The sequence below is a fragment of the Portunus trituberculatus genome, chromosome 17, assembly GCF_017591435.1.
Source record: "Portunus trituberculatus isolate SZX2019 chromosome 17, ASM1759143v1, whole genome shotgun sequence".
In the NCBI taxonomy this organism is placed as follows: domain Eukaryota; kingdom Metazoa; phylum Arthropoda; class Malacostraca; order Decapoda; family Portunidae; genus Portunus; species Portunus trituberculatus.
This window is the reverse complement of record NC_059271.1, coordinates 18,612,618-18,619,600: the sequence shown is the minus strand read 5'-3', so window position 1 is coordinate 18,619,600 and position 6,983 is coordinate 18,612,618. Positions and strand designations below refer to the sequence as shown.

The 6,983-nt window shown below is 44.2% G+C and overlaps 1 non-coding gene across 1 annotated transcript; it reads left to right on the top strand.

The window, feature by feature from the left end:
* The first annotated feature begins 415 nt into the window (after positions 1-415).
* Positions 416-487, top strand: Trnaa-cgc. Its single transcript has one exon. It is a non-coding gene; the product is annotated as a tRNA-Ala (tRNA).
* Positions 488-6,983: the final 6,496 nt, after the last annotated feature.

Here is a 6,983-nt window from a genome sequence, read left to right as displayed (position 1 = left end):
ATGCTGCTGCACTTACATAACTTAACTTACAGTATACAATAGTCATATCATTTGTATTCTAAACCTTGTCTTACTTCTATGATCTTTTTAAATTTTCGTAATTTTTTACTCAATGTAGATGTATGTATATTAAACGATTCTTTACATACGTCACCTTTAAAATGTAACTACACTTGCACTATTTGTCGTTAAAACATTTCCACACTTAAAAATTCTACTCTCTCTTATGTAACTGAAATGGATACATAATCCTAAAAGTGCGGAAATAAAGCATAAAAAGAAAACACGTGAAGGACATCACGCAGTCTCTAAAAGCATGCAATAGGTTACCTTCCATAAGTATATAACTGAGACACACACACACACACACACACACACACACACACACACACACACACACACACACACACACACACACCGCGTAGTGTAGTGGTTAGCACGCTCGACTCGCAATCGAGAGGGCCGGGTTCGAATCTCGGCGCGGCGAGGCAAATGGGCAAGCCTCTTAATGTGTAGCCCCTGTTCACCTAGCAGTAAATAGGTACGGGATGTAACTCGAGGGGTTGTAGCCTCGCTTTCCCGGTGTGTGGAGTGTGTTGTGGTCTCAGTCCTACTCGAAGATCGGTCTATGAGCTCTGAGCTCGCTCTGTAATGGGGAAGACTGGCTGGGTGACCAGCAGGCGACCAAGGTGAATTACACACACACACACACACTCAAAACGCCGAATACTCGCATCCAAAAGTATTAGCATTACATAAGCTAAACTGAGGCGGCGGTTCTTCCTTCAGGAGTCGCCGCACCCTGGGAAGGCTGGCAAGCTGACCGGGTGGCTAGCAGGCTCGCTGGCTGGCAGGTTGGCGTGCGCGGCAATTAATTCACGTGTAATTAATTCGCATGCATGCTGTGTTTTACGGTGACACAATTCACTTAGCACGGTCACGAGACTTCACCACCTCCCACTACCTCCTTTCCTCCCTCCCGCTGCCCACCACACGCCCTGCAGCCCGCCGCCATCACTCGCCCACGACACCCACTGCAGGTCACCGCTACCATCGCTATGCCTGACCCTCCAGTCTTGTTTCATTCTCTTCACTCTCTCGTGCCTCATTTCATCTCTCTCTCTCTCTCTCTCTCTCTCTCTCTCTCTCTATCTGCTCTCTCTTTTCACTAACCTTTCATTCTACAACTTGTCATACTCGTAATACCATCCCGTTATTCTCCATTCCTCACTATCATTCCTTCCTTCACTCTTCTCTTTATAATCATTCCTCCCTTCTTTCTCCTCACACTCTCACTCCTCTCACTCGCATCTAGCTCATTCCTCTTTTTCTACTCACTTCTGCCATTTGCCCTCCATCTATCAATGGTGATGACATTCCTGGCTTCACCTTTGACGACGAGAGAGAGAGAGAGAGAGAGAGAGAGAGAGAGAGAGAGAGAGAGAGAGAGAGAGAGAGAGAGAGAGAGAGAGAGAGAGAGAGAGAGAGAGAGAAAACGATAGACATACATACATACATATATAGAGGTTGACAGACAGACAGACAGATAGACGGATGTATGAGAAAGTAAACAAACACACATATTGCAGGCATTGATAAACACATCGCATGACCGGAGCATTTCTCCCTTGTGTAATCTCTCTCTCTCTCTCTCTCTCTCTCTCTCTCTCTCTCTCTCTCTCTCTCTCTCTCTCTCTCTCTCTCAGTTCACTTACCACCCTCATCCTTGCATATTCTTTCTCATTCTTCCCTTTCTTCCTTCCCTCCATCTAAGCACACCTTCTCTTCTCTTCACACCTCTATCCACTCCTCCTCCTCCTCCTCCTCCTCCTCCTCCTCCTCCTCCTGCGGTGTCCTGACATTAGCATGTAGATTAAAGGCAAACATGTGTCACGCAGGCGAGTGTGGCTGAGGAGGTGGAAGAGGAGGAGGAGGAGGAGGAGGAGGAGGAGGAGGAGGAGACCTATGCTGAAGACGTCTGGAGCATGAAGGGCAGCGTGGAGGGCGTCTCCTCCCGCCACCTGAATGCCCTCGATATATGGTTGCAAGATTCCCGAAGGAGAACGTGGTGGTGGAGGTGGTGGTGTCGCGTTTAATTACAGATGGTGTGTGTGTGTGTGTGTGTGTGTGTGTGTGTGTGTGTGTGTGTGTGTGTGTGTGTGTGTGTGTGTGTGTGTGTGTGTGTGAGAGAGAGAGAGAGAGAGAGAGAGAGAGAGAGAGAGAGAGAGAGAGAGAGAGAGAGAGAGAGAGAGAGAGAGAGAGAGAGAGAGAGAGAGAGAGAGAGAGAGAGAGAGAGAGAGAGAGGAACTGCTTGAAAAGACAATCAAACAATAACAAAAATAACCCTACAGAACTTCTAATGAGAGCACAGATGAACAAACAATCAAACCCCCAGCCTAACAAACACTAAAAGCAGATTAAAAAAAGACTCAAACAGGAATAAATGAATAACTAAACAAACATGGAAAAAAAAAATAGCGAAAATCTTAATCGACTTCCATAAATCATCTGACCAGAAATGAAGCAAGAAAAAAAACATACACAAAGCAAAACCACGAAACACAAGATCGGAAAGGAAAGACAAGACAAGACAAGACAAGACAAGGCAAGACAAGACAAGGCAAGACAAGGCAAGAAAAGACAAGGCAAGACAAGACAAGGCAAGGCAAGACAAGACAAGGCAAGGCAAGACAAGACAAGGCAAGACAAGACAAGACAAGACAAGACAAGACAAGACAAGACAAGGCAAGACAAGACAAGACAAGACAAGACAAGACAAGGCAAGACAAGACAAGACAAGGCAAGGCAAGGCAAGTAGAGTAGAGTTCACGGTAACAATTATTCATCGGAGAGAGACTAAACCAATTACTGCGGAGGAAGGAAATGACAAGCGAGCAGACCACGGACGAGGCGGCTGCTTCCTGTCTTGACCTGTGTGTGTGTGTGTGTGTGTGTGTGTGTGTGTGTGTGTGTGTGTGTGTGTGTGTGTGATCTACCGAGGCAGTGCCCTAGCGACCCCAACAAACCCCCTCAAGGCCCCGACAGGCACGCAATCCGATAGTGCCCCCTGCAGGAAGTTCGTAGAAGAAGAGATTAGCTTCAGTTTTCCCAGTGCAATCTGTCGCTACTTCACAGGCCAAGGAAGGATCATCACGGCTTCGTTAACAAATACAACATGGCAGGAAAGAAATATTAAGTCAACAATGTGCCTAACGTGGCGGGCAGATCTCCTTCTTGTCCTCGTGACGCAGAGACGGACACAGGATTTTCTTTTTTTTTATGCAATTCTTCCTTATTATTTTTCTTGGATAGCGTTCACCTTGCCCTTGAGTATTCCTGCAATCATGACACACTTTTGCTTCTCCTTTACGGCTTTATTAGCAAAGGTGTGCGTTTAAAGGTGAGCTGAGGCAAATTATTTTTGTTGTGAACCATTATCAGCTTAAATATGCTTCCTGCAGCTTCTTTAACACTACTACAGAACATTACAACATTTCTATCTACCACGTACTACTCGTTTCTTAGTAATGGTGTACGTTTTGATTGAAATTTACTAACCATTATTGTAATTTAACATTATCAAGATAGATATTCTAACTGCACTTTTTATCTATCTCTCTCTTTACACACCCGAGGAAAATTAATACGTTTTTACATGCACAACATTCCTTTCACAATGGTCATTTAAAGATGAGATTAAACTAATAATTCTTATAAGAAAAATTTATCAGCTTTACATTGTACTTCTGTTTTCCCTACCGACCCAAGCAAAAATACACCTCTAAGACAACTTTATATGTCGACTGAAGATGTTTAAATAAGAACAGAGACTAATCAATATTGCAGTAAAACATTATGAGTTTAAACATTCCCCTCCACATTGTGTATCTACCTTTAACACACCACAAACAAAAACCCAGTACAGTTTTATCTACTCAGTAACACTTTAGAGGCAGTGGTGTGCGTTTAAATAAGTGAAACAAATCATTATTGCAGTAAAACATTCACCACCTCAACGGCGCACACGCAACACAATCACACGATATTTTTCCTACAACAGACCATGATACTGAAAAAGAAAAAAAAAAAATCCTTTGCATGTCCACCTGACTCCGCTGCTTCCTGGTCGCCAGCGTTGTCTGCCCTGACTCAATTTCCAGACAAACGAAAGTAGGAACACGCAGGGAAAGGTGAGTAAATAAGGAAATAAGAGCGTGCTTGTTCCCTCTTTATGAGACAAAAAGGTAAAACAAGTCACCGTAATCTGGTTATACGAGATTCCAACCCAGAAAGGCAGAGAGATAGATAGAGAGAGAGAGAGAGAGAGAGAGAGAGAGAGAGAGAGAGAGAGAGAGAGAGAGAGTAGTAGGTGGTGAGGCGAGTAAGGTGCGTTGAGTAAGGCATAGATCTGACCACACCGACGTCAATTACAGCACAGATCAACACGTGCACGGAGGAGGCAAAGGGTGCGCTGCCTGAATTATGTCTCTGTAGCACGACTCCTGCCACTCAACCACTCACTGCCACGTCTCGCCTCCAGTTTAATTTCCACTCATTATGCGACTCTTGGAACACGAAACTTACTCGTGCAGAACCACCAAGAAGCTAATGAATAATTCTCTACTCCGTCTCATGTCCAGTTTAATTTCCACTCACTTCACAAGTCTGGGAACATAAAACTCTCACTTTTCACAGGAGCCACAGAAAGACTGCCTACCATGCCTCTCTTCCACTTTACTTCCTACTTATTACCCGACTCTTGAGGAGAACTCTTACTTCCACATGACCGATAAGAAGTGAGATAGTATGCTCTACCATGGTCACTACAATGAGACCACGACGATGACAAGGCGCCCTACCACCCCCAACCACCCGACGAGTAACAAGAACACGTACTTGCTACTATCACGTGTGTAAAATATGTTACTCAGTTAAGATGGCGATACTAGAATAGACTAAATTGCCGGGTTAATATCTAGTCAATTTCCCTTACTACTCCCTTTCTTCCTTCCTCCCTCCCTTCATTATTTCTTTCTCTCTCGCTCTGCTCCCTACACTTTTTTCCCTCCTTCCTCAATTACCATTATGTGAAGTGTTCTCAAACTCTTTAATATCCCTCTTTAATTCCTTAATTTTCTTTATTTGTACCTCTGTTTTCTCCTTTTTATTTATTTTTCTGCCTTAGTATTTTTCTTCTTTACTTGCAATGCTCAGTATCATTGGAGTCTTTCCTACGATATTCATTCTTCATTTCCCTCTTTCCACTTTATTCTCTCTCTCTCTCTCTCTCTCTCTCTCTCTCTCTCTCTCTCTCAAGCCCCTAGAAACACGTCTCCATCATTCCACTCACTCGTTACTCTCCTTCCCTCACTCCCACAAATGCTCTCCCTACTTTACTCTCACAGCTCTCAGAAGCACCTTTCTACATTTTTCCCCTCCCTCTCGATGTCCTCACGGCAACACCTTCCCTCCTTCTCCCCCTCTCTACCGTCCTCTCTCTCTCGCTCCCCTCGTCCCTTTCCCGCGCTCCCCAGAGGTGTGAAAGCCGCGTAACATTAGCATGTAAATTAAAGACAAACAGGTGTCGACTCGTCTCGATACGTGTGGCCGATCGAAGAAGAGTTTTCTATAGAGCCGCGGACCGTTTAGCGCCACGTTACACTTCGCTGGAGTTTTACATATATATAGCAGGGCTCTCTTGTGTGTGTGTGTGTGTGTGTGTGTGTGTGTGTGTGTGTGTGTGTGTGTGTGTGTGTGTGTGTGTGTGTGTGTGTGTGTGTGTGTAGTTCGTGTACACTCCATCAACTCACTTTCTGTGCAATATTTTACGTGTGCACTGAAGCAGGCATTCCGTGTGTGCGTGTTTATGTGCACATTAGCACCTCACGTGTAAGTAATCGAATGCGCACACGAGTAAAAAAAAAATTAACTCAAGAATATGAGAAAAAACAAAAACATGTGCGTGAGACAATGTCTATAGTTACGCACACACACACATACTCTATCGTTCACGTCTCTCTCTCTCTCTCTCTCTCTCTCTCTCTCTCTCTCTCTCTCTCTCTCTCTCTCTCTCTCTCTCTCTCTCTCTCTCTCTCTCTCTCTCTCTCTCTCTCTCTCTGCACACCCCCACCTCCACACACACCCACCATGACTCACCTATACAAATGGATTCATAAAAATAACCGTTCTGCAATCCATCCCGATATTCATTGCCAAATCACATTTCTCCAACAATTTCAACACAGCGGAGAAGTGATAAATAATTTTGTAGTTGACAATGGATACAACAGAACGACTTAATTTACGTTAGCTGCCTGGGACTGCTAGGGGAGAAGGGAAGAGGGACAGGAGGGTGAGAGAGGAGAGAGGAGGGAAAGGGAGGGCTGGCCGCGAGGTGGAAGAGGAGATAAAGCCAATGATGGGATGGGAAGAGGTGGAAATGGTCGGGGAAGAGAAAGTGATGCAATGATAGGAGGAGGAGGAGGAGGAGGAGGAGGAAAAAGAAGGACAATCAGTGAGATATCCTCAAAATTAAAATTGAAACAGGAAACGAAAATTCCAAGGATCTTAGATGAATATACACAAAAAAGAAGAAAAAAAAGAAAGAAAACGAAAACAGTAATTGGAGAGAAAAAATAATAGAAAATAAACAAATCTCGAAAAAAATAAATAAAATGACATGAATACAATGAACAAAGTGAGAAAAGAGAATACAGACCAAACAAATTGAAGAGTAAAATCAAGAGAAAATAAAATAAAAAAAAGATGTTATATTGCACTAACACGCCCTAATTATTACCTCCTCCTCCTCCTCCTCCTCCTCCTGTTTTCCCTCACGCTTTTTTTTCACCAATATAATCGTCCCTGTACCCTTACCCTCTCCCTCTCCTCTCTCTCTCTCTCTCTCTCTCTCTCTCTCTCCCGGGGCCACCAGCTGTCTCTACCAGGTGCTATAGTCCATTAACATACCGGTCAGGTGCACA